Source organism: Balaenoptera borealis, assembly GCF_965194805.1.
Source record: "Balaenoptera borealis genome assembly, chromosome: 18".
In the NCBI taxonomy this organism is placed as follows: Eukaryota; Metazoa; Chordata; class Mammalia; order Artiodactyla; family Balaenopteridae; genus Balaenoptera; species Balaenoptera borealis.
Genome location: NC_138877.1, coordinates 20957706 through 20985273, shown reverse-complemented (window position 1 = coordinate 20985273; position 27568 = coordinate 20957706). Strand labels below are relative to the sequence as shown.

The following is a 27568-nucleotide window of genomic DNA, read 5'->3' as shown; positions in this document are numbered from 1 at the left end:
GTGAGAGTGAGACTCTCACTATGGAATGTATAAGTTATCTTCACTGCAGCTAGTCTCCCATCCTTGGTACATTTTTCCCGGATGGATGCACTGCTACATTTGCTCTACCCCTAGATATATTCTCTTCCCTCCAGAAGGCTGAATCTCACCAACTGCATCATCTGAACTCCTTTATCCCTGGCTTCTGATTTAGTTTAGTGAAAGGAAATACTGCCCAGAAATCAGAGTGTGGGAGGAGAAGGGGTTCGGAGTATTCCTCACCCCCTGCCACCTGCCACTCTCACCCAACTTTGGCACATGTGTGTCCCTCTTTGAGCAGCATCTGCTGAGGAACATCTGCTGTGCAAACCTTCCTCCACAGCTCTGGCTCCCACTGGACTCCAAGAGCACTTTTTCTTCCCACTGCCCCAGCCTTATGTTGGCAATGGTTTCCCAGGGTTAGTCTATGGCACCTCCACATCTGTTTCCCCCTTAACCCTGCCCATACCTCTGTAGCTAGTCCTTCACTAAAGCCTCTATTTTCTGCTGGCATTCTGACGGATACAGTGACTCAACAGCATTAACTCTACTTTCTATTATATTTTGAGGCATGGGAACATGTGGTTCTGAGGACAAGATACTCAGAACTTTTGAAGTTTTTAAGCAAAACCATTCAGTTTTGATCTGAATCAGAATTCCGTTTTGATCTTCTAGAAGAGGAGAGAAACAGACTGTCTCTAGTCCCAGCTGCTGTAACAGGTGTAAGGAGTTAGCTCTTGCAACAATACCATGCTGTGTTTTGCACCCCATGTTACAGATTAATATAGGGCTGCAGAAAATTAAGCAACTTGCTTAGTATCACACACAGTCTCGTAAATGATAGGACTGGGTTTTCAATTGTTTCTGCATGACTCTAAAACCTATGTTCTTTTACATGAGCTGCTCCCACTTAATTCACAAACTTACTCTTTTGACTCGAAATTTTCCTCCTTGGTTCCACTTTATGTAATTACCTGGATGTTTCATGGTCACCTCAAGATCAAATCTCTCTCTCTTTCTCTTGCTCCCACCTTCGTGTTTTCCCTCTGCCCCAATGTCCCAGCCCAGCAGGGGTTGCAGGGTTCTATTTGTTCCATGAGCTCAGAGGCTTAGGGACTTCTGTTTACCACACCAGTTGTTGTCAAGACCCCAAAGCGTGTCATAATAAACTGGGTGGAGGCTTAGGCTGTAGTTCCAGTCCTAAATGAAGAAAAAAATCCTTTTCCTATTTCCTCTTACATTTTCTTTTTATATGCTTAGCTGTAGTCCACAAATAGCTAGATTTCAAGAATATCCATGCCACCACCTCCCTATTCCTTCCCACTTCATGCATATCCAGTACTGAAGGATTCTTTCCCCTCTTCCAGCCACTCTCCTCTCCCCTTACTAAACTCTCCATACACAACCGATCAGAAAATGTAGAGTGGTTCCAGCACTTCATGCAACGTGAAGCAGGGCTGGGAAGGCAGGGGACCAGGACAATGGGAAATGAATGTGTGTGATGCCTTTTTCTTTCTCCTCAATAGATTAAATGTGAATTGTTATAAAACATACATTTCTTGAATCACTCCCATTTTATAGATTTCCCTTCTTTCTTTATTCTACTGTACATCCATTTATACTCTTGTTTCCTAAAAGAGTTTCCTATTGGTCCTTCTTCTTTCCAGCTTTTCTTCCCATGTGGGAGTCTAAGCCCTGAGCTTTCCTCTCCACTGTCTTGTGACTCTTCTCTGCTTTCATCATTGCTTCATGTGCACTTCAAGTCTTTTTGTTGCTGTTGTTACTATAGTTTTCTCTAAATAAGTTAACAATTTCTTCTTATTATTATTACTATTCTATTATTATTAAAGCAGTATATCTCAAACTGGGTTCTCCCTAAGAATGCTGAATACATTTCTCAGGGATCAGAAATTCTCCTAACAAATTTTAAATTGGGGTTTTTACTTCATTTATAATCTAAAAAAATACAATGTAAAATTAACCAGGGTCATCTGGATGTATAAGTTGGGACTGCCTGATTTAGCATTTGACTGCATTAGCATTTGTACCTGCATTAGCATTTGACTTTGTTACTGCAAAGAAAACAAATAACATTTTCATTCCAATACTGGCAGTGGAGTTCGTATTAGACTCACCCTCTGGCTGATAAAAATTATAAACTCTGGACAAAATATAACAAAGGAAGTACTTGAAAGCAGTGGCAAAAAACCCAAAGTAGAATTGGAGGACATACAAGCCTTGAGAAAAGAGAAGCATGGTAGGTGAGTTCCACATTTAGCTGGCTTATGTATAAAGGCACTGTGCAGTGTGCAGTGCTTGAAAAAATGGGATTCAAGGAAAAAGTAGTCCCATTGGGCTATGGAGACTAAGGTTGGAATCAGGGCCTTCAGAAAGGCTGGAAATAGAAAAAGAAAAGCCTAGAAGGAAGCTATCCATAGATGGAGTTCCCTCAAAATCTGCATACAATTCCCCTGAAATCCTTGGCTGACTCCTAAACTGTGCACGTACAAGGTAAGATTGTAGGGAACTCAGCAGAAATCAGCAGCTGGGAGTTTAAAAATCCAAACAGGTATTATAGCAGCTACCTGAGGTGGGAAGATAGAGATTGGAGCTAAGGTTCTGCCAAATTGAAAGGCAGGATAAATAAAAAAAGACTACGCTTAAGCGTGTTATAGTCAAATTGCTGAAAACCTAAAAGGAAGACTAATTCTTGAAAGAGTCCAGAGGAAAAAGACACATTACACAGGGGAATAATAATGAGAGATGGCTGATATCACAAATAGTAGAAGCCAGAAGATAACAGAATAACATTTTAAAGTATAAAAAGAAAGAAAATTCTATGTTAACATAGAATTCTATATCAAAAAAAAAAAAATCTTTCAAGAAGAAGGCAATGAAAAAAGATTTTCAGGCAAATAAAACCTGAGGAAATTTGTCACCAACAGATCAACACTACAAGAAAGGCAAAAGCAAATTCTTCAAGTGGAATAATGCCAGATGCAAACCAAATTAACAGCACATTGAAAGGATCATACACCATGACCAAGTGGAATTTATCCCTGAGATGCAAGGATGTTCAACATACACAAATCAGTCAATGTGATACACCACATTAACAGAAAAAAAGGCAAAAATCACGTGATCATATCAATAGATGCAGAAAGTGTTGACAAAATTCAATACCCTTTCATAATAAAAAATTCCCACCTAATTAGGAATAGAAAAAATGACTTCAACACAATAAAGCCATATATGAAAAGCCCACATCTAATATCCATACTCAATGGTTAAAAAAACTGAATATTTAGATTATGTCTCTATAAACCCAAATTTTTAATAGTTATTATGAAAAATGGTTTGTGTAGGAAGGAGAGATGCTCTATGTCTCTAATGTAACAAAAGGTGAGAGTACAACCCATGCCTAGATTTATGTGCTCCTATGTCCAATATGCGTGCCTGCATTCAAGAAAGTTACCCACATTTCCATTCTTTCACATTTTCTATTATATATTTATATTGTCCATATGTTAATAAAGTAGTAAAATATTGATAAATATTTTGCTATTAATCACCAAATACTAATTGAAAACTTAACACGTGCTAGCCCCCTATATTAGACTCTACTCTGGGTATCAAAGAAATAGCTTCTAAGAGTCTTTTTCAAAGTCACCAGCCTTATGATTGAGAGCTAATCCTAGACCTTATTAGTAAGGTTGTTCATGTGAAGAGGAGGGGTGGCAAGAAGATAACAATTATGGAAATTAAGCTATGTAAAGAGAATGAGGGGAGGGTGGGGGGAGGGAAGTTGACTGGAGAAATGCCACTGAAATAGAACTTGAAATCCTACAACAGAGCTGTCAGTTATCTACACTTAGGACAAGACAGGGTGGTATAGGTGTCATAGGATTAGATAATGCTGTTTATGTGAGACTTTATAGGGCTGTAAAACTGAGTCACCAGGCCCCAAGTACTAACTTGGGGACACACACATTTAAGATACGGTCATTGTCACTTAGACGTTGCAACCAGATATGGTGAGCTCTGATGCAGCCAATCATCTGTTCAAGCAAGTCTCCAGCCTGTCAGCCAGAATGTTGTTTTTGTTGTTGTTATTTGCTGTTGACAAAATACCTAGATTCCCTTCTGTTACAGAAAATGATGCCCAGAGTAGAGCATTCTTTCACATGCCTGAAGTCTGCATTAAGTCACCAAATAATAGACGTTACAGTTTGTTTGTTTGTTTTTTAATTCCAAACAAAGGTTTCAGTACTCCAGATCCAACAGCAGCTACTGGTTAGAGAGGCCTTGAATTTAGAAAAGTGGTACCTGGGGTTTTAAATACATTTTCACCATTTGAAACAGCAGGAGTTCGACAACACAACGCCCACTCTGAAAATGAAGCCTGGAATGGAGTCTATGTTTACCCTGCGTGGAAACCAAACTATTAGTATAGAATTATGAAATGCCCTGGGGACATGACTAATATGAATGGATCTATATATACAGGTAAATTCTATTTTAATATTATGCCTATGGGTAAAATCACTTTAAGAATGCCGAATGATTGTCATTCAAGCAGGCAAATGGAAATTATGTTCTATTCTTCATAAAGCTGACAAGAGAGAATGCTTCTCTGAGCTACAGGATATGAATAAAAGCAGGACTGGCTGTGATTCCAGACTTGCCTATCTTTTGAGAGACCAACAGCACTGGCGCTCAGAGTTTAAAAATCAGATCTGAGAGATGGCATACACATGAATAAATCAGCATATCTTAATATCTCCAGAATTCACTGCTCTGAACCACATTTTCTTCTTGAAACAAAATTAAAATAAAACATAGATCATTTACATGTGCAGGCCCTAAATGTTGTGATTATTCATTCAAATCTAAGAGACGTCTCTTGTTAAATATTAATGTTTGGCAATAATGGAGAGAACTATGCCTGTTTAATAGGCTCTAAGCAGCGCTATTAGCTATTGGGTTGGCCAAAAAGTTCGTTCGGTTAGTGAATACATTGTTCAATAAAATTCTTGGTGAAAGTGAAAAATGTGTCTTTTATTTAAAACTGAAAGAACTTTTAGGCCAACCCAATACCTTAAATAGGTGGTTCTGATTAGGGTGATAATAGTGAGCTTACTATTTTATAGATGAAAATGAAAAGCCAAACAAGTTAGCCAACATGATGGCTATTATTTCTACACCGGTAAACATGTAGATTTTCCCCATGATATCATTAAAATGTGGATAATTGCCACTTCTTTCCACGTTCACGACTTTTCTCATACAAGTTTTCTCAAAAAGTTTAATGCTGTAATTGACAACCAACTCATCTCCAAGAGAAAATAAGCAGATCAATACAAATTGCTGTAAGTGTTCCGAGCCCTTCAGAAAGAAGACTTGCTCTTAGTATGTAAATACTATGGGTTTACAAAAGCAATTTCAAGAATGAGAAGATAAATAGGCAAAGCTCACTTTGCTTCGACCAATTTATAAGTCTTAAAGTCAGATTTTATTAAATCATAATTCAAGCCCTTTGACTTATTAATTTGACTATGTTGGTAGAGGCAAGAAGATTCATTCATGTGTGACAATTGTTGGTGGATTATAATGGACTGAAGCACCAGAATACACTGTTCGTTAACTTTTACAATTATATTGCCACAGACAACCCAAGACATTAAGCTGATGTGTTTTACTTGGATTTACATCCCTTACAGAGAACTAAATGCTAATAGCCCATGTCAGAAATCTATTCCTATATCACACCATTAGCCTGATTCCACCCACTGAGGAGACAGGGCATGATTCCAAATCCCTTGCCACATAAAACTAAAGAGAACAGGCTCCGAAGCATGGAATCATACCATAGACATCTTTGTTTTTGCTTGCCCACCCTACCTTCTTTTGGTGGCAGCACTTCATCTTCCCTTTAAGGAAGTCTGCTTTTCCATTGCTCAGTCGGGATGGAAATGAGAATTAAAGAGCCCCTTCCCCTACCTGCCCTGGGCATGTGACCTAAGCTGAGTCAATCAGCCTCTATTTCCCGGGAACAAAATAACTGAGAAAAGTGTTGGTATATCTGGTTATTTAGCCTTTTCTTGGGTTCTCATAGTCATTCCATTTCCTCTTAAGAAAGCTTTATATTATATTTAAATTAACTGGATCTGTTTCTGCTGCTTACAGCCAAAGAATCTAGACACATAAAACCATAGATCTCTATTGTTGGTAGGGACCTTAACTGAAAAAAAAATTGTAGGAAGCCCAAGGAACTATGGAAACACAGAAGAGATGGTGTAAGAGGAATGCACAAGCCACAAATATTAGGCTGGGTTGCTACGTGGTCCTTAAAAATAGCAAAGGAGAGCAGGAGGGATGGTGTAGCAACATGCACATTGCAACAGGAGTCAAGAAACTGGAGTCCAACCCACTTATTTCACAGATAAGGACATGAAAGCTCAGAGAGAAGTTATTTACTGAAAGCGTTAGAGCCAGCAGTAGAACCAAGGTGTCCTGAATTCCAACTCCAAGTTGTTGTATTTGTGTCATATTCCAACTTCCTACAAATTCTGCTTTCACTCTTTTTAGGCTTTTGATGTACTAAATTTATGGCTGCTTCCAGAATTAGACTACATACTCTCAGTAATCTCAGTAATCAAATATATTTTCCAAAAGCTGAGTCTACAGCTGAACATGAGTTGTAATACTCTTTCCTCTGACTTGCACTTTCCAGCCCTCTGAGCTAGGCATCTGTTCATTCTCAATGTTTAGTTCAATTTTTTCTTCTTCAGATTTTATCCATTTTATCTATATCTGTCCCAAAGGAAATGATTGATGTTGGCAAAATTAACCTGGCCTTCAGGCTGAGGAAGTTAGGCCCATGACCCATGGAGTCAGACTTACCAGCAGAGGAGATAGGGATAAAACAGATTAGACAAGATCCTGTATGTTCATTCTAGTTTGACAGCTGAATTGAAAATCAAATCTAACCACAGTCAACAAGTACTACGGAGTATCTGCAACGTTCCCAACACTATTCTACATTTTCTGAGAACTAGCAAAACAAAAACTTTTCTTCAAAGCAATGAAAACTTTTTATAAGAAATGGGCTACATAAATCATATGTGACATATCACAGTGCTGTATTCTCTCTGAGAAAGTACCTTTCTGATCCCTTGGTCATAAAATCTCACCCATAAAATGAAGACTATTAAAAATCAAAGTTGGCTAGACTCCAGTGCATATGAATTCCCATTATGGAGTTTAAAAAACACCTAGAGCTAAAGAGAAGTCATGAAAGCTACAGGTGTAATTTACTTCAAAGAAGCTCAAAGCCACTTAGAGCTAATCAGTTTCATGGGCCCTTCAATGGCCATGGTGAATTTTAGCACAACAGTGGGGACATAAGTACTTTTGTCCAGCCTGCCAAGTACCCATTGCTCTCCAAGCAGAGTCATGAAACTGAAGGAAGATCACTCCTATAGTAAATTCATCCTCTTTGCCGAACTGCAGACATGTAATTTTGGCAGGAATAAAAGCCAGTATGGTAGTAGGCAACAAAAGTTAGTGGGGGAAAAAAAAACACATCATGTCTAATCGATTTTCATGTTTGTTAGATGCGTGATCTTGGAAAAATTATTTAATTTCCACCTCTATAAAAGTATGAGATCCATTTCTAGTAGTATGGAGAACTAAATATAATGAAGACCCTTCTAATTAAAATGTAGGATTAAATATTTATCTGAAAAATTTTAAAAAGGAGAGGGTGTGGAGAAAAGGGGACTGTCCTACACTGTTAGTGGGAATGTAAATTGGTGCAGCCACTGTGGAGAATAGTATGGGGGTTCCTTAAGAAGCTAAAAATAGAGCTACCATATGATCCAGCAATCCCACTCCTGGGCATATATCTGGAGAAAAACATGGTTTGAAAGGATACATGCACCCTAATGTTCACTGCAGCACTGTTTACCATAACCAAGACATGGAAGCAACATAAATGTCCATTGACAGATGAATGGATGAAGATGATTTGGTACATATATACAATGGAATATTACTCAGCCATTAAAAAGAATGAAATAATGCCATTTGCAGCAAAATGGATGGACCTGAAGATTATCACACTAAGTGAAGTAAGACAGAAAAAGACAAATCTCATATAATATTGCTTATATGCAGAATCTTAAAAAATGATACAAATGAATTTATTTATAAAACAGAAACAGACTCACAGACTTAGAAAATGAACTTATGATTACCAGGGGAAAAGGGTGGTGGGGAGGGATAGATTGAGAGTTTGGGATTGACATGTACTCACTGCTATACTTAAAACAGAAAACCAACAGGGACCTACTGTATAGCACAAAGTACTCTGCTCAATACTCTGTAATAACCTAAATGGGAAAAGAATTTGAAAAAGAGTAGATACATGGATATGTATAACTGAACCACTCTGCTGTATACCTGAAACTAACACAACATTGTTAATCAACTATACTCCAATACAAAATAAATTTTTTTAAAAAAACAGTACATTGTGCTATTTACTAAGTGAAAATTCTTCTGAGGCAGAAAACCAAGTGCATGTATCTTTTTGAATTATAGTTTTCAAATTATGGTTTTCATTGCAATACTATTTACAATAGCCAAGACATAGAATCAACCTAAATGTCCATCGACAGATGAACAAAGGAAATGTGATACATATATACAATAGACTATTACCCAGCCATAAAAAAGAATGAAATAATGCCATTTGCAGCAACATTGATGGACCTGGAGTTTATCATACTAAGTGAAGTAAGCCAGAGAGAGAAAGATGAATATCATATGATATCACTTACATGTGGAATCTGAAAAGGAAAAAGATACAAATGAACTTATTTACAAAACAAATAGATCCACAGACATAGAAAGCAAATTTATGGTTACCAAAGGGTAATGGAGGAGGGATAAATTAGGAGGATGGGATTAACATATACACACTACTATATATAAAATAGATAACCAACAGGATCTATGTATAGCACAGGGAACTATACTCAATATTTTGTAATAATCTACAAGGGAAAAGAATCTGAAAAAGAATAGGCATAACTGAATCACTGTGCTGTATACCTAAAACTAACATGATACTGTAAATCAACTATACTTCAATAAAAAAAATTTTTTGGGAGAATCATAAAAAAAAAGAGAAAACCAAGTAAAAGAGACAGCATTGTCCTTGGAATCACTTGATGAATGCTGAGTTCTGAGTTTTGCTTTCAAGTCTATAAAAATTCTAGAACAAAGGAGAAAAGCCCAGGGCCCACCCTAAGTGGGAAGTCTAATAAAAAGACTGCATAAAGACTGCACTGTTGGACTCCCGTGGTGGCGCAGTGGTTGAGAGTCCTCCTGCCAATGCAGGGGACACGGGTTCAAGCCCTGGTCTGGGAAGATCCCACATGCCGCAGAGCAAGTAAGCCCGTGTGCCACAACTACTAAGCCTGCACTCTAGAGCCTGCAAGCCACACCTACTGAGCCCGCGTGCCACAACTACTGAAGCCTGCGCACCTAGAGCCTGTGCTCTGCAACAAGAGAAGCCACCACAATGAGAAGCACGTGCACTGCAACAAAGAGTAGCCCCAGCTCGCCGCAACTAGAGAAAGCCCACCTGCAGCAACGAAGACCCAACACAACCAAAAATAAATCAAACCAAAAAAAAAAAAAAAAAGACTGCATTGTCCTTATTCTGAGCCATAAAATGCCTTTAAAAAGTTCCAAAACTTGGTATCCTATAAAAAGGGACAAAAATATCCGTAATTTAAAATTAAGTTACTATGGCTAAATTTTAAATATACTTTCAAATAATTCATGTAGAGGTTGTCCTTATACCCAGCTTTGCCTAGAATTATCCTGGTTGTGTCTATTGTCTTCATATAATTCATGATAGTGCATTTTTTCACTTCCATATATGTCCTAATTTAGACAATAGGGTATATGATCATCAAACTGAGGGCTCAAGAAAAAATTTATAATTTTTTAAATACTTAGAACTAAACAATAAAGATCTATTTACATATAGAAAATTGTGAGATGCAATACAAGTGGTAATTAGAGGAACAATTATGGCCTAAAATTCTTATACTAGAAACAGAGAAAAGTTTACATTAATTGGCAGAAATACCACACCTAGGTATATCCTCCAGGCAGTGTACTTGCTATTGAAATTTTAAAAGGGACAATTCTGGGTTTTTTAAATTTTATGTATTTAAGGTATGCAACTTGATAATTTGATACATGTATACACAGTGAAATAGTCACCACAATCAAGCTAATTAGCATATCTATCATCTCACGTAGTTTCCATTATTTATTTCTTTTTCTGTGGTTAACACTTAGGATCTACCCTCCTAGCAGATTTCACATCTACATACAGTATAGTGTTGTTACCTATAGTCACCATTTTATGTGCTAGATCTCCACGATTCGTTCGTATTGCATAACTGAAACTTTTTACCCCTTAAACAACATCTCTCCCGTTTCCTAATAACCCCAGCTCCTGGTAATCGCCATTCTACTCTCTGTTTCTATGTCTCTGACTATGTTAGATTCCACATATACATGGGCTCATGCATGAGATTTGTGTGTCTGTGTCTGGCTTATTTCGTTTAGCACAATGTCTTCCAGATCCATCTATGTTGTTGCAAATAGCAGGGTTTCCTTCTTATTTAAGGATGAATAATATTCCATTGTATGTACACACCACATTTTCTTTATCCATTTATCTATCTGTGAGCATACAAGTTATTTCCATATCTTGGCTCTGGTAAACAATGCTGCAATGTAGCTTTCTCTTTGAGATCCTGATTTCAATTCCTGTGGATAAATACCCAGAAGTGAGAATGCTGAGTCATATGGTAGTTCTATTTTTAATATTTTTAAAAACTTCTGGGCTTGCCTGGTGGTGCAGTGGTTGAGAGTCTGCCTGCCAATGCAGGGGACACGGGTTCGAGCCCTGGTCTGGGAAGATCCCACATGCCACGGAGCAGCTAGGCCCGTGAGCCACAACTACTGAGCCTGCGCGTCTGGAGCTTATGCTCCGCAACAAGAGAGGCCACGACAGTGAGAGGCCCGCGCACCGCGATGAAGAGTGGCCCCCGCTCACCGCAACTAGAGAAAGCCCTCGCACAGCAACGAAGACCCAACACACCCATAAATAATAAATAAAATAAATTAATTAAAAAAAAAAAACTTCCATACTGTTTACCATAACGGCTATACCAATTTATATCCACCAACGATGTACAAGGGTTGCCTTTTCTCTACATCCTTGCCAACACTTGTTATCTTTATTTTATTTTTTTAATAATAGACATCCTAACCTGTGCTGAGGTGATACGTCATTGTGGTTTTGAAGTGCATTTCCCAGATGATTTATGATGTTGAGCACGTTTTCATATACCATTCTCTCAGGTAAGAGACAGTGCATTCACTGTTCCAGGAAAACCAGACAGAACAATTAAAACAGACTTAAAAAACATAAGATGAATTTTTCAGACAGCAGGAAAAGATACAAAAATTCAAAGGAGAAAAAACAGGAAATTCTCAGACTTCTCCACAGTAACTTTTAAAGGCAGAAAAGTGGATCAAGTTTTCTACACTATTGAAGAAATGTGGCATTCAATGATTTATTCATAGTCCTATCCTTCAACAGACATTCTCAAGTCTGCAAGACTTGGGATATACAACACTTGAAATATTTTTGAAAATAACTACTTGATTATAACTCTGGTTAACCAAGAGAAAACCAATAATAAAAAAAAACTCAGGAGAGAAGCAGAAACAATTAAAAGAATGAGAAACAACAACTCTGGAAATTATGGTTACAAAACAGAATATATACCTTAAAAAATAAAAATAATAGCCTAACAAATTAAATATTGGACAGAAGGAGGAAGACATGGAGTACAGAATGTAAAAATGCTAATTTCATCGTTTTTATAATAATCAGTTGATAATTACTTAAGTTGGTATTATAATGGCATTAATGTTTTCCAATTGTTTATTCTGCAAGTATTTAATGAGGATCTACTACATGCTAGGCAGTATACCGTTTTAGGGACTGTTTAGGGGATCAAGTAGTAAATAAGACAAGTTCCTCACCAGTATAAAACTCACATTCCAGAGGAGTTAAAAATACACAAGTATACTCACCTGACTTGTAAAAATAAACTTATTATAGAGTAGTCCTATATTTACATAATAATTACAAAGATAGTACAGAGAGTTTCCATATACCCCAAACGGGGTCCCCTATTATTAACATCTGACAGCTGCATGGTACATATTTCATAGTCAGTGAAACAAAATTGAGACATTATTTACTGAAATTCATAATTTAGTTCATACTTTGTACAGATTTTCTTAGTTTAGAACTTAATGTCCTTTTTCTGTCTTTTGATCCCATCCAGGTACCACATGACATCTATTCCTAATGTCTCCTGAGGCTTCTCTAGGCTGTGACAGTTTCTCAGACTTTCCTTGTTTTGGAAGACTTTGACAATTTTGAGGAGTACTGGTCAGACATTTAACAGCATGTTCCTCACTTGGGATTTGTTTGGAGGTTTCTTTGTTTATATTTCAAGATTTGACTGGATTTATGACTTTGGAGGAGGAAGGACATAGAGGTAAAGTGACATTCTCGTCATATTATAGCAAGGGTATATACTCTCAAGACACCTTATCACTGTTGATATTTTCCTGGATCACCCGGCTGAGGTACTATTGTCAGGTTTCCACCGTAAAGTTAGTCTTTTTTCCCTATCTGTGCTGTACTCTTTAGAAGGAAGTCACTATGTACAGCCCACACTTAAGGAGGGAGAGTTATAATTTGCCTCCACAAGGGCAGATTACCAACATAAACTATTTGGAATTATTCTGCATGAGAGATTTAGCTTTTATGCCCCATTTTATTTTTTATTCATTCATTTATATCAGTTTGAACCCATGGATATTAATTTTATACTTTGGGTTATAATCCAATACCACTTTATTTTGTTGCTCAAATTGTTCTAGCTTTGGCCATTGGGAGGTCTTTGTCTCTGTGACATACTCTCACTGCGCAATGTGTGGTGTGTGTGTGTGTGTGTGTGTGTGTGTGCGCGCATCTTTAGTACTTCCTTACTTTCTGGTACTATGTTCCAGTATTCCAGGCTCATCTATATTTCCTACCCCATTCCTAGATTCAAAGATACAGTCGTATCTTCAATAAGTCCTTATTTTGTTTTTATTTGCAATGAATGGTATTAGAAACCAAGATCTGAGTGCTAGATGTGCTTGTTGCCCGCAGAGTATCATTGCTTCTAGGCTTTCTCGCTGACATAGCAAGGAAATATATGTGTTTATATTAACCTGTGTATATGCACATGTCAATAAATATTTTATATGTAACCATCTGTATCTAGATTAAGCTAAACATGAGTTCATACTGTCTCCAACTCTCATCTATTACTATGTTGATCCTCCTAACTTCTTCCCCTTCTTAGCTATAATATCCACTCCAACAGTGAGACATCTGGTTCCTACCATAACCATCCATTTGCTTAATTGTTCAATTCCAGTGTATACACAGAGTGGTTTTAAAATTGTTAACCTATACTGCCATGTACCACAAATTTACAGAGGACAGTGCTTATGTACAGTTCGTTTTGCCCTTAGTTATTCAGAGTACATTCATTTCCAAAGCTAATTAGTTCAACCCCACTTCCCTCACCCTCTTCGGTGAATTGTTTCATACATGTGTAATAGAGTTAGATTCTATGCTCATATTTTGTATTTCATCCTGAGATCCCTGAACCTCCTAAATGCTTTTTAAAAAAATTTCTACGCGTTAAGGTTCACTCTTGGTGCAATAAAGTCCTTTGGGTTTTGACCGATGTGTAGTGTCATATATTCATCATTACAGTGTCATATGGAATAGTATCACCCCCTAAAAATATCCCCTGAGCTTCACCTATTCATCTCTCCCAACCTTGGACTCCTGGCAACTACTGCCCTGTTTACTATCTCTAGTTTTTCCTTTTTACAGAATATCAAAAGATTGGAATTATTCAATATGTAGCCTTTTCAGATTGGCTTATTTCACTTAACAATATGCATTTAAAATTAACCTATGTCTTTGTCTGGTGTGATAGCTCTTTTTTTAAATCACTGAATAGTACACTACTATGTAGCTGTACTGTGGTTTATCTACACACCTATTTAAAACGTCTTGGTTGCTCCTAGTTTTTAATGATGTGAATAAAGCTACTATAAACATTCATATGCAGGTTTTTGTGTAGAAATAAAATTTCAAGTCATTTGGGTAGGAGGTCAGTTGTCAAATCGTATGGTAAGATACTACAGATAAAACTAAATTACCAACCTTCAAAAGGCTTATTATCAAGCACGTAAAGCAACAGTTAAATACTGTGGTGAGAACTAAATGTAAGCATGCTGTGGAGACACTGAAGAAGGGTAAACATATTTATTCCATTAAAATCATCAACTGTGGGGACTTCCCTAGTGGCACAGTGGTTAAGAGTCCACCTGCCAATGCAGGGGACACGGGTTCGAGCCCTGGTCCGGGAAGATCCCACATGCCACAGAGCAACTAAGCCCGTGTGCTACAACTACTGAGCTTGCACTCTAGAGCCCGCAAGCCACAACTACTGAGCCTGTGCTCTAGAGCCCGTGTGCCACAACTACTGAAGCTTGCGTGACTAGAGCCCGTGCTCCGCAACAAGAAAAGCCACCGCAATGAGAAGCACACGCACTGCAACGAAGAGTAGCCCCCGCTCACCGCAACTAGAGAAAGCCTGCGCACAGCAACAAAGACCCAACACAGCCAATAAATAAATAAATAAATAAATACCCTTCTAAAAAACTTTTTAAAAAAATCATACCTTTGTGTGGTATTTGATATTAAAAGGAGGAAGGAAGGGCCAAAGTTGTATAAGAAAATTGTTAAAATTTACTTAGCTCTGGAATTCCACAGAGGGCTGAAAATCTAAATATGGATGAAATTAACATTTGACAAGGGCAGAGCAAACCAGAAAATTAAATTTAAGTGATGAAGTTTAGCAGTATGCCTGAGATACTAATTAAAATTGAATGTGAGGGTATATATATGTATATATATATGTATTTTATTTCTCTGTATATTCAAATTAGCTACTTGAAATGATAAAATGTTTAATGCTATATTAATTTCAGTTTCCTATAGTATGATTTTCATTTTATTTCCTGTTTTTTAAGAAATATCGTCCAATTATTTGAACAATTGTTTAAGTTTCATCTTGTATCTTTTTAAAGCCTCAACAATTGCATGTTGTAAGTGATTTTCAAATACACACCCAGGCCCTGTGTTGGTGCATCTGGCTTGCTGCCTGAGTAGACTCATGGACAGGAAATGCAGTACAAGGTTGGAAATACTCTGAAGAAAGTACAAAAGAACAAACAGTAAAAAGGGGTGGCCTAGCGAAGGTTCAACAGTGAAATGATGAAAGCAAATGTTCTAGACCTAGCCAGAGCATCTGAATTGGCAGTGTAGTACTGTAAAAATAACAGTTTTGGAGTTAGACAAATCTCAGTTCGAAATCTGCTCTGCCACTGTGTAAACTTGGGCAAAGCACCCTGAGCTTCACCTGTCAAGTGAGGTTGATAATAAGAGTAGCTGGAATATATCGAATATATATATATATATATATATATATAAAATACAGACACGTGCCAAGTGTTTTAGTTGAATTAGCTTTTATTAATCCTAATATCAGCCCAACAAATACATGCTGCTATTTTCCTCATTATGTAGACAAGGACCATGAGCTGTAGAAAAAAGTTGAGAGACTTGGCTACAAATACAAACCTGGGAGGTAGTTGCGTGAACATCTGGACAGTGCTCACCTGGTCCCAGTTCTAAGTTGCTCCAAAGCTTGATGTGCTTTCTCACTAATCTGAACTCGCCTCATGACCTGAAGCATTCCAAAGGCTTTGAACAAAGCTGGTGGTGTTTCCCACATATATTATGGGTCTTCCTGTCATCCCAAAGCCTGAGGAGTTATATTCCTGCTAGCTTCACCCAAGATAAAGGTAGAGAGACTCCTGCTCTATCCGTTTCTCCTCTCCTCATGCCCCATCCTTTCCCATGACGCATTTCCCAGTAATGCAGTTACTTTTCCCACCAGGACAGGGGTGTTTATTACCTTCCCGCAGCAGCTACATTTCCAGCCAGAGAACAGCGTTAAAACAAGGAACAAGTGAAAAGAGATTAGGATACGTTCAAGAACCAGATCAGCGTTGCAACTCTAAGAGAGGAGGGAGCAATATGTTATCAGCAGTAGGCATTGGTAAACCGTACTGGAGAGACACAAAATCCCTACGATAATATAGATGCAGTGACCTAAGATATTCTTCAGAGGGTAATGAGTCAGTGACTGAAGTGGCCATCCCAATACAACTAGCGTTCTAAGAGAATACCATGTGGTATGAACGCGATCAACAGACTTGAGTACCCAAGATGAGAGCTACAGACCAGACCGAAGTTGAAACACATGCTTGCCTAACGGTTTTCGCACATTTCTGGCAAAGAGGAACTGGAAGTTTGTAACACCTCACATACTTATACTAGATTGTTGTATATAATTATACTCAAATTAACTGTATGTTTTTCTCATTCTGTTGATCGGATTTTCTTAGTCACAAATGCATAGAAGCTGACACTGCTTGAGGATCTCCTTTATTTCAGATAGTGCCATTCTTTTTCTCACTTAATTTTCAAAACTCCTCACAGTAAGCCTTATTACATGAGTATTTAGCTACAGAGTAAAAGAGAAGGATCTGAACTCAAGCATGGTCTACATCAAATATCTGGTTCTTTCTACTACCTCTTGCTGTTGCTCTTATTTTTCGTAGCGTTTATCAAATGTTGGATACCAACAAGGACCTACTGTAAAAACTAATAATAAAATTTTTTAAAAATGTAAAGAAAGAATTCTTCAGGTATTATTATTATAAATATCTAGGCTGGATGTGCCCCAATTAACCATTGAAATAAAAATTCTGGTGCCCAGAGTAGGTGATGCAGGGAAGGTATGCCTCTTCTAAAAGATTAATTCCAGAATTAGTTTCTATTGCAAAGGTCTCTGTCCATCTCTCTAAATTTATCCCGCACTTCCCCTACATAAATATTCTGCTGCAGTCAGGCTATCCACATAACATTCCCTAAATACTTTTAATTTAATCTATACTTTTGCTCATGCTTTTCCCTTTATCCACAATGCTTTTTCCTGCATTCTTCTTGTTCATCTCTTACAGAGAAGTCCTCCTCTGACGCTCCCAGACACAGTGATCATGTACCTAGGAAGATGTTTATCTGCATTGCCCACATGCAGAAAATATGTCCCTTTCATTGGTATTGCCCTTTTTTTTATATGCATGCCCTGGCTCCCCAACTAGACTGTCCATCTGTGAAGGGTAGTCTTATATTTCTTGTTTTTCCTATATATTCTTGGTGACTGGCTCTCAACAAGCCTTCAATTAATGTCAGAGGTTGATGACAGTGAGGGATGGTTCTAATAACGATGGTGACCATGATAGTTATGTTGATTCATTTCTTAAAAACTGGTCTGTCCACATAATCAGATGATACAGATAAAAAAAAATGATAAGGGTAACATTGAATACTTATTAGATGTTAACCACTGTCCTTATTCATTTGTTTCCTAAACCCTATGAGTGCTATTACTCTTCTCATTTTAATGGGTATTCAGAGGCAGAGGAACTTTTCCAAGGTCACACACAGTAAGTAGCAGAGCCAGAAGTCTTGTTTCTCTGTCCCCCACATCCCTGCTTTTCAACATCGTGCTGAAGTACGAGAGCTGAAAAGCCTGCAAGAGAAAACCAGCTGGGTGCATCAAGGCCCAGCCCAGGTGTGATGGACCAACAACTGCTACCCAGCAGTCAAGGTTTGCTTCTGAAAGCCTGTAGTCACTGAGATGCAAATTGGTATTTTGAACTTTTGCCACTGTAACTTTCTAAGCAATCCTTCATTAACACCTCAGTATTTATGCCAGTTTAGCTCTGGAAGTGTAATCAGGCACAACTTAATTTCACCAAGTATCTTGCTCCTGATAAACATAGCCCTTTACAAGACAAATCACATCCAGAGGGTAGGGAAGGCTATAACATTCTAAAATATTAGCATTCTTATAGGAATTTTTATAAAGGAAGGAAGATATAATTAACTAATATAAAAACCTTTTAAAAAATATTCTTCTATGGATTCCAAATATTTTTATTTCAAGATGATGGAAATTGTTGCCCTTCACCTTCGTCACCAGAAGTCTCCAGCAACCTTCTTGACCAGGAGAAATGTCAGCTTGGAGTAAAACTGACCCCAGGCACTTAGCTTCCCTGTATCTGCTACAAGTTCCTTAGGACATGATCTGCTTTTCCTGGCTTGTTTTTTCTTAATTTTGATAAAACCAAGTAGAAGATATTGCTATAGAAATAAATGTTAAGTATTTCTGTATTCCACTATTTGCACCGTGGTATATAATCATCACCATTAATCAGAAGCTCTGAACATCTGGAGACTTCATCTTCTGAAATAAAAATAATAAAAGGAAGCAGTGTGTTCAGTCATCTTTGGGCTATTTAGGAGTTATGCCTTCAATGGGAATAGAATAAAGATAACTTTGAAGAGAAACAGTATCTTTTATAGCAGAAACATGAGAAATGATTGCTCAAAACCGAAAGAGGTTTGGTCCACTAAATGATGCTTTATCTATATTTTATTTGATTTTTTCAATCATTTATTAAATAAAACACCCAAAAATCTAATTTAAAACTTCCTGGTCTCTACCTATGTAATTACTGTAGCAAATTAGGCACTCATGTCAGCCAAAAATTTCAAAACAATAGTCTGTAATTGTCTCTACTTTTTAAAGACCCATTTAACTCACAAACTACAATGAAACTGCACTTGCCAGTGTCATTATGACCTGATAATTGTATATCTCGATGAACGTGTTTTAGTCCTATTTTTATTGGACCACTCTAATATTTTTGGCACTGTTTACCTCTCCCACCTTCTTAAAACTCTCCTCCTTAGATGTCTCTGGTTCATCTTGAACCTCTCCATGTTTTTTCTTATCTTCTTTGTGGGTTTCTCTTATTTTTTAAAATTTATTTAATTGAAGTATAGTTGATTAACAACGTTGTGTTAATTTCTGCTGTATAGCAAGTGATTCAGTTATACATATATATATATATATATACACATTATTTCTCATATTCTTTTCCATTATGTTTAACACAGGATACTGACTATAGTTCCCTGTGTTATACAGTAGGACCTTGTTTATTCATTCTATACATAACAGTTTGCATGTGCTAATCCCAAACTCTCAATCTGGGGGTTGGGGGAGGGATGGGTTTCTCGTATTTTTACCATTCATATTATTTGGAGTTCCTCAAATTTAACCTTTGGCCCCCAGCTTTTTGATGCTATACACTCTTCCTACATTCTGAGTGATTCCATGTAACTTCTATGATTTGAATCACTACCTGTATGCTGTTGACTCCAAAAGTTACATTTTCAATTCAGAGAAACACCTCAGAGCTTCAGACTCATGTATCCAAACACATCTTGACTGTCCCATAAAAATCTCAAACTCAGCATATCCAGAACTAAATTTGTCATACTCTCCTCTAAACCTGCTCTCCTTTTGTCTTTATTTCAGTGCCTCAATCAATTGCCCTGTCACTCAAACTAGAAGCCTGAAAAGCAATCTACAATTCTTCACTCTCTTTCACACCCCAGACTCAATACATATTTGGCCAATTTTACCTCACAAGTAGGTCTCACTTCTATTCCCTCTCCTTCAACTTGACCCTTATTAATATGTTGTTTCAGACCTTCATTGTCTCTTGCCTACCCTGTAATAATAATCTCCCATTTCTATTCCCTCCCTCAAATTTGTTTTATTACTTCTCTCAAGCTTCCTGAATGACCTACCTAAGACCCAAAGACATCCTTCCACGGCTCTCCTTTCTCTCTAAAGTAAACCAGGAGTTCCATAGTTTAACCTACAAGGCATTCGTGATCTGACCTCTTACCTCTTCAACTTCACCTTTTGTGTCTCCCTCCACCTGCCTCTTTAAGTAAATTGCTTGTTCCTTCAAAATCAAGTTTTCTAGAAGGCACAGGCTTTACTGTTCTTAATCTTTCCTTGATAGGGGACTACTGAGATAAAAAACATTCTTTTATGTTAAACAAATAAAATATATTGTAAAATAAAGCACTGGTTTTCCAGGGGGAAACACCATAATTTGAGACTACTGTAACTTTAAAATATATATATATATAAACGTTTTGCAATATTATCTTTAGAGTATCAGGAAGACAACGTTCCTTGTGCTTTATTTTGATTTCTCTGTGTGGTGTGGTCTTTTAAAGGTGTCTTTTGTGCTCATTGCCTTTTTAATCAGAAATGGTGTGTGTGCACACGTCTGTGTACATGTGTGTGGTGTGCATGTGCACATATGGCAAAGCACATGAATAATGATGGACCTGAAGGCTTCTGTGCAGGGTGCTGACGAACACTGATTTAATTTCTTGAACTGTAATCTATGAGCTATTTCTCTGTTTTAAAAAGGAATTGGTTCTTAAGCAATGAGAGCTTTTAATGCTGAGTTCTATAATTATTGCAATGTCCCTTCTAACAGTTGTATTTTCTCTATGTGTATTTTTAGCAGGAGTGCTTGTAAAAGCAGAACTATGTGTCCTTTTGCCCAAAGCCTTCTCTACCTGCATCCATCAATTTTCCTGTCTTCTTCACCCAACAAATAGTCATCCCACTTACCTTGTAGTGAAATGTTGATTTTTAAGGGAACTGTTTTAAATGGCTGGGTATAATCACCTTTTTACTACATAAGATCACTTCCTGGATAAGTGTTATACCGGTATTTGAATTTTAATGGATATTCAGTGTTTGGATATGTATTTCTCTATTTAGGATTGTGATGTCAGGAGATGTCAAAATGTCACCAACTGTTAAGAGACTTTACCTCATCCCTGCCAACCAGATCCCACTTACTCATTCATCAGTCACTTAAGGACTCCTATTACGTTTAAGAAAAGGTTAAAGTCATGAGTCATTCCCTCACTGTATTTACAGTGTAGTGAGGGAAGCAGGAAGCAAACTACAATTATAAGATAACATATAGAGAATACCACAACTAGATATCCACAGTGTACTAAGGAAGCCAAAAGGAGGGCACTTAGCACCCATGGAAGAGTCAGAGAAGGCTACCTGGAGGAGGGGCCGTATGGGTAGGATACGTAGAAACTTCAACCAGACACTTCATCCCAACCCATCCTTCTCAAAGCTATTTCTAGGTATTTCCCTCTCAAATGATTGCTTAATTGGAGAGAAAGGATCTGTCATATTGAGTTATAAATTAATTTAATTTTGTCATGTTTTATTGTAAAAGAAAAGTCGGCAACAGTTATCAATAAGCATTCACTGAGCACCTATTGTATGCCAGGTATTGTGCTAAGGGTCTGGAATATAAAAATGAGCAAGACACAGTCCTGTGCAGAAGGAACGAAAAAAACTGTGAAATAATGAGTAACTAATGTGTAAATGCAGTAATTATGATATATACAGTTGTTTGTAGGACCCTAGAGAAAGTTCGTGAAACCCAGTAGTATTCAAGGTGGGGAGTGTGAGAAGTAAGAAGGCCAGGAAAGGGCAGATGCGTGAGGCCACAGTTGAGTAGGAGGTACCCAGAGGGAAGGGCCATTCCTAGAGGAAGGGACATAATAAGCAAAGTCATGGAGGTGCGAAACATCACAGGGTTTGGTGAAAACACCATAAGGTGTGGTGAGAACTAAGGGAGGTGTTATGTTTGGGAGAACAGTTATGTGTTACGTTTGGGAGAACCGTTCCTGCTACCCTGTTCCTGCAGCTTAGCGGGGACAATGTTACGGAGGGCACTGTGATCTCATGAGGTTATGCTGAGGCATAGAGACCATTCAAATGACCATTCTTATTCTCTCTTCCCAGCCCCTTAAAGACAAAAGTGCCAAATTAGAAGCACAGTGATGGGCAATTACTGTGTCCCAAGAATTATGGAGTAGATATCGTGGGTACAAACTCACATAAGACAAGATCCCTATTATAGAATACTTTACAGATCAGCAGAGTGTATGGTGAGTAAACTAATGATACCAGAAGTGTGATAAATGATAGAGATCCACACCAAGTAAACTGGAAGTAAAAAGGCTTTCCAGAAACATCAAACCTTGAATTGAATCTTGAAGTCTGAGGTAATATAGTTCATTGTAAAGGAAGGAAGGGTATTCCAAGCAAAAGAAATGGCACACGGGAGAGAGTGAAGTTGTAAAACACCTCTATACAAGTTAAGACAGTTTCATTCTATCCCTAGTATTTATGATAGTTTTTAAATTATAAATAATCATTGAAATTTATCAGATGACTTTGCTGTAATTTTTGAGACAGTGATATAATTATTCCTTTAATTTCATTAATAAGTCCAATTAATATTAATTAATTAATTAATTAATATTAATATATTAATATTATTTCCTTGATAGATTTTTCCACTCTTGAACCATTTTGAATTCCGGGAATAAAACCTGTTTGACCATGATTTATTTCTTTAAATTCACAGTATGTAGATTCACTTACATAAAACTGTGTACAGAATTTTGAAATCTATGTTCATAGATAAACTTGGCCTATAATTTTTTAATGTGTTTGTGTCCTCTTTCATGACTGTTGGAACCAAGTTTACACAAGCTTCAAAAAAGTGAATTGGACAGCGCCTCCTCTGTTTTTCAGAAACAACTATGAAAATGGTTATTTATTGTTTTTATTTTCCACCAGTATCTCTTATTTTGTGTATATGTTTACTTTTAAATGTTTGCTATTTTTTCTTGTTATTTCACTGATTCCCAGCTCAGACTGCAGGAGTCTCCTACCTGAAGTCTTTCCCCTTACCAATCTCTTTCCTCATGGAAGTCAGAAACGATTTTGTTAAACATTGTAATTAGATCATGTCACACCTGTGCGTAACACATTATGAATGGTTTCCCCTAAAATTCAAACTCTTAAGGGAGTCTGTATGAGCCTATATGGTCTTTCTCTTGACTGATGCCAACCTCATCTCATGACACCATCGCCTAAGTGCTAAATATTCCAGCATCTTCTAGCTCCTCCAGCACAATTCATTTCCATTCTGGAACTTTATTCTGTTCCTTTACCTGGAACTCCCTGAGCTTCTCTCTTCATCCAGTTAGCCTTTACTCACCTCCTGGGTCTCAGTTCAAATGTTACTTCCTCAAGAGACCATTCCTGACCTCCCCCATCCATATTAGGTCCTTCCTGTTATTTGTTAAAAAAACACATTTTCTTCATTGCACTTCTACAATTGCTCCTTATTAGTTATATGTGTGCTTTTTGTCTTTCCCCTACTAGTGTTCTGTTCCATTAGGGAAGGGACTTGTCTCTGTTTTACTTATTCTCCTATATCTAGGGTCTAGTGTTGTTCTAGGCAAGTAGCAGTACCTCTACAAGTATTTGTTGTGTTGGAAAAGTCTTAATTATATGTGAGGATACTCAGTCTCTGAGAATTTATATGGCTTTGCTTATGCATTAAAATTTTAGGATAGGGCTTCCGTGGTGGCGCAGTGGTTGAGAATCTGCCTGCGAATGCAGGGGACACGGGTTCGAGCCCTGGTCTGGGAAGATCCCACATGCCGCGGAGCAACTAGGCCCGTGAGCCACAACTATTGAGCCTGCGCGTCTGGAGCCTGTGCTCCGCAACAAGAGAGGCCACAACAGTGAGAGTTGAAGAGTGGTCCCAGCTCGCCGCAACTGGAGAAAGCCCTCGCACAGAAACGAAGACCCAACACAGCCAAAAATAAATAAATAATTAATTAATTTAAAAAAAATTTAGGATAATCATACTACTTTTACTTCTAGTTCTATAAGGATTTGAGAAAGTTTCATTACACAAGTCAATAAAGATTAAAATAAAGTTAAAGGTTTATATTACTGTACAAGACCCATCTAGACATTGGCTGTGTATACACTGCCCTCTTTAGCCCTTGTTCTCTGGGTCTCCATCCCTCCAAGGCAGCAACACCCAGACTGGGTAACTGTGGTCAACCCTGCCCCAGACCTGTCGGGTCATTTAAGCCAAGGAGCACAAGTCGTACTTGCAGGGGATCCTTCAATCTCCTGCTATCCACTGCTATCTCCACCAACAGCAACGTTAGATTTCATCTTTGAGTCAGAACTTGCTGACCTTGAGAAGGTAACAAGGCAAACTCTTTTATCATGTGAAACTTAAACACATTGACATAAACGGCATCACTGTTACTTTATCATGAGATTCTTTTAAAAGGGGACAGAGACACTTAAGGAGCTAAAACAAACACCAGCATCTAAAAAAAATCTCCTTTTTTGAAGACAGGAAGTAGAAGAAAAATGTAAAAGAAAGTAAAAGAGCAGACTTTCAAATTATTTTTCATCTTGGGGGAAAGAAAAAAAAAAACCCTGGGAGCTTCCTCAATATAGGAAGTGTGGATATTCTTGGCATAATTCCTGTCTAGCACTTCTCTGCACTGTTCCTCTCTCCACCACCCTTCCCTCAACCCCTCTGCTGAGCTCTCATTTGCAAACTGAACTGCTTGATACGGATGCTGAGAGAGTGGAACAAGCCACGCACTGAGCCAAGTATTCTTCAAATGCCATCCCTACCACGAGCCCCGCGATACAAGGGAAACCGTTAAACCATTTAAGGTGAAAGCAGAAGCTATATGCTGATATTCAAAACCTCTACGACATATATTGTATGAAACCGAGAAGTTTATCATGGGCACTGGCTGAGAGCAGGAAGAAATAGTGTATCGCCAAGGGGGGAATATGCGGACTTGTGGGAACTGAAATGGAACATTTAAATGCTTTGTGCAGCTCTTGGAGCTGGTCAAGCCTGACCCCATATATGTGATGAGTTAATTCTCTCCATGATAGGCATGACATATCCCATTAAATTCCAACTGCTAGAGTCACTGGTTTAGGTAAATTACCTTTAGGAAACTACCCCTAAGATGCATATAGGTTATCTGGAGGTTGATTTTCTATGAAGAAGCATATATATCTGCAAGAACTTGTTAAGATGATGATGATGATGATTATTATTATTTTTGCTCAGAACACTGAGGAATAAGACAAAATAATTTTGAGTAGGGAAAAATTCTGGAGAATAAAAGGGGAGCCTCAAACTAGTTCAGTTTGATCTGAAAGGACACTGCAATATAATGCCTCAAGCATGAAGGTTGATGCAGAAAAGCAGGCGCTTTGCCTTTCCTTCAGCCTTGCCTTAAGCCAGCTCTGCGGATGCACCAAATCACCAGATGTTTAACTCTTAATAATGTGAACGGGAAAAATGAGTGAAAATATTTGCGAGTTGAAACATATGTGGGTTTTGATATGTCTTAGCTACAGACTGAATGGAGATGTTGGCCAGAATCCAGGGCAGCAGAGTCCTTCCTGGTGGGAGTTCCTGGGCTTCCACCTCTGCACAGCCTACCTCTAACCACGGCACGTTATCGCTCCTGAGCCACACCAGCAGGTCAGTGACGCTGCACCACCATCCCGTGGGGTTTAACATCAGTCTTACTGTGTGGGGTGAACCTCGGCATCCACTAGTTCAAGCTCCTGCCTCTGCTGAGGAATATAAGCTTCATACAAAGCTTACAGCAGATACTTTGTCTGACCCGTGCAGAGCTGTATTGCAGTACCTAAACCAGCGCTGTTACATGGTAGCACTAAATAAATATTGGACCAGAAAGTGGACGGATGAATGAACACACAGGAAGCTGAAGCAGAAGTCAGTAGAGTGATCACCTCATCTGGATTGAAACCCAAAGTCCAAATCCCAGGAACCACTTCGGTCCTACATCCTATCAACCATCCCAGGATGGTTAATCATCCTAATACCCAACCACATGGGTGAAACCCATATGGGTTGGACATGAGAGCTTATTCATCCAACAAATGCTTTTTGAGCATGTACTATGTGCCAGACACTGCGCCATGCACTAGGATTAAGGCAGTGAACAAGACACAAAAACACCTACTCAAACAGAATGGATATTCTTGTGTGGCAGTCCTTAAATACACAGACCAACAGATATACAATCTAATATGAGGTAGTGATATGTTCTATGAAGAAAAATGAAGCAGCAGAAATGATAAAGAGTGACGGGGCAGGGGACACTGTTTTGGATATGGTGATCAGCAAGTATCTCTCTGATTTGAGCAATGTCCCAAATGAAGTGAGGGAATGAACTTCGAGGATGTGTGCGGAACGTGTGCTGAGAAGAGGAAAAGCAAATGCGCAGGTCCTGAAGCAGGAGTACGCTAGGCTTTTGGAGGAACCAAACTTTGCTAAAGTTTGAAGCACTCTCTGGAGTTCAGGGCTGCAGGAAAACCAGCCTGTATGACCACCACTTTTCACGTGTGCATTCCTTTATTCATTCACTTATCTCAAAAACATTTTTCTAGGTCTCTACTCTGTGCCAAGGGCTATCTGCATACTGTCACACAAAGATGACAAGGCATTGCCTTGTTCTCATCCATCCTTTTTCCCAAGGGACAGGGCCATTCTCCAATACCCTCCAGAGGTGTCTGCAGCTATACTCTAAGCAGACGAAAGATTTTAACCAACCCTGCCGCTTGACCAACTTCTACCATTCCATAGCCTGGGATCTCCTGCTTTTAGGTCCTCCCATGAGGTTCATCACTGTAGCCATAACACAGAAATGGATAACTGAAAGGACTCATGAAATTCTAAAGGGTATTGAATCTCTCAGCACATTGAAAATCACTAGCTACCGCTTTTCATTCTGATCTTGGCTGAAGGTCAGTTCCAGACTCCCATGTGCTTTTGCCACTGTCACTGCCATTTCTGTTTATTTCAGAAAAACTTCAGCTTTTATCAGAGGCTTCAGAATGTGAAAAGATTTGTGGAACTTGGCTGTCTTATACAAATGCAAACAAAACCATGCAATTGTGGAAACCCAAATATACCTGCATAAGAAGTCACAATCTACACAGATGAAGTAGCTTTCTCATAAAAAAAAATACAATTCACGAGAGTATTGCTATGGCACCTTATATATTAAAAAATAAGTCACTTAAGTTTGTTCTTAGGATAGTTAATCACAGTGCTGTTTTTAATGGTACACACAGTATAGGACACTGGCTTGTTGCCATCTCAGTTGAGAAGGGAAAGTTCACTCACTAATGAGGAGAGCAAAGTAAGGATGGAGCACAGCAAAAAAGGAAACCAGCAATAGCAGCATCTTGTAATTAATTAAGAGTCACATACTGAAAGCATCACTTTTTTTTTAAAAAAAAGAACACTAGCTAAGAGCACTCTGAAGAAACAGTTGTTGGTGTGCCTTTCAGCCTTATAGGAAAGTGACCCTGGA

The 27568-nt window shown here is 38.2% G+C and overlaps 1 protein-coding gene and 1 long non-coding RNA gene across 2 annotated transcripts in view; one reads left to right on the top strand and one right to left on the bottom strand.

Moving 5' to 3' along the window:
• The window catches only part of LOC309615733, a 93838-nt gene extending 66513 nt beyond the window's left edge, over positions 1–27325 (top strand). The window contains exon 2 of the long non-coding RNA XR_014237030.1: positions 11372–27325. This is a non-coding gene — a long non-coding RNA (uncharacterized lncRNA). The remainder of the gene's footprint in view (positions 1–11371) is intronic.
• Positions 1–27568, bottom strand: part of LOC309615683 (uncharacterized protein) — a 342582-nt gene that overhangs the window by 61917 nt on the left and 253097 nt on the right. The window lies entirely within an intron of this gene.